Source organism: Cyphomyrmex costatus, unplaced genomic scaffold (genome assembly GCF_001594065.2).
Source record: "Cyphomyrmex costatus isolate MS0001 unplaced genomic scaffold, Ccosl1.0 scaffold193, whole genome shotgun sequence".
NCBI classification, from domain to species: domain Eukaryota; kingdom Metazoa; phylum Arthropoda; class Insecta; order Hymenoptera; family Formicidae; genus Cyphomyrmex; species Cyphomyrmex costatus.
The window spans coordinates 4,512,446-4,513,823 of NW_017275965.1; positions in this window are offsets into that span (position 1 = coordinate 4,512,446).

A 1,378-nucleotide genomic window follows, 5' to 3' on the forward strand; every position below is an offset into this window, starting at 1 on the left:
TCTCTCTCTCTCTCTCTTTCAGGTATTTTATTATTTCACAAACTTAAACATACGAATACACCTTACTTTGATTATAAATCATTATTACATATTTTGTTATGCCAAGAGTTTTTTATTTAAGCATGTATATCTTTATTAGTTTATTACATAAAAAGAGCATTATAATTAATTTTATAGCTATAGTTTATTTGTATATGATTATTTTAAAGAACCATATTGTCGTACATTTATTTATGTTGTCGTACACGTTGCTGTTAACAAATATACTTCGTGCGTGATTAAACTGTGATAGCGATAAGAAATCCAATATTTGGTATTGTGACTTGAAAGATTTTTAATAAAACTCAATTTTATTAATACCTGCTTCCTTAAAAAATACTAATATTTTAAATAAATATCTATTTACAAATAATTTATATTTCTTTAAATGCATTAATTTCGAAATCGTATTTAAACAAAGGACTGTAAGGCTCATCTAAAAAAATTTTTAAATAGATTATTTATTTAAAAAAAGAGAAAAATAATACATTTTTAAATAATAACGAAAGAATAATCTTCAACGAAGTATTAAGCTGATAAAATTGAGACAATAATATTATTTTAAATTTGTGTTGTGTGTTGTATAAAATTTTTTATTTTTTTAACAAATATTTTTTGACAAATATTTTTAAATTATTATATTTTCATGTATTTCTTATTGTTAGTGATCAATTAGGATTGGCCATTTGAGTTTCTCCAATAAAGATGTACCAAGATATACATGTCGCCATCTATGACAATATCTAGTAACTTACTCTAAGAAGATATAAAAACTTTTGTAAATATTTATATTTTTACTTTTTTCCATTTTGTATATAAGTATAAATTATTTTATAATATTTTTTATATAATATTCTTGGTTAATAATTTTATTATATTATACGCATAATTATTTTTTGCTCGGAAGGTAATGAAGATAACGCATGAGTGTATGATTTCTTCTACGCAGCGAATGGTAGAAAGGATTACTGCTCCAGCCTTTCTTTGATCCAAGAAATCTTTTTCATCATCAGTTAATTTTTATACTTTAAGTTTTTTTTACAGCTATACAAATTATACGTTACAAAATCAATTTTTTATATTGAAGAGAAAAATGTTTTTTAGAATAATTTTACTTTTTTAATATTTAAATCGTGTTTTTTATATATGTTTAACTTTATATCAACTAATGTTATTACATCGACTGTTGTTAATATCATATAAACTGTTCAAAATGTGTGTTATTTACTTCTTGTAATAGCTGAAATATTTTATAAAACTTATATTTTTGCAATGGAAAAATACATAATTTTATAAATTTGATATAATCTCTTTATATAAAATATATATATATATATAT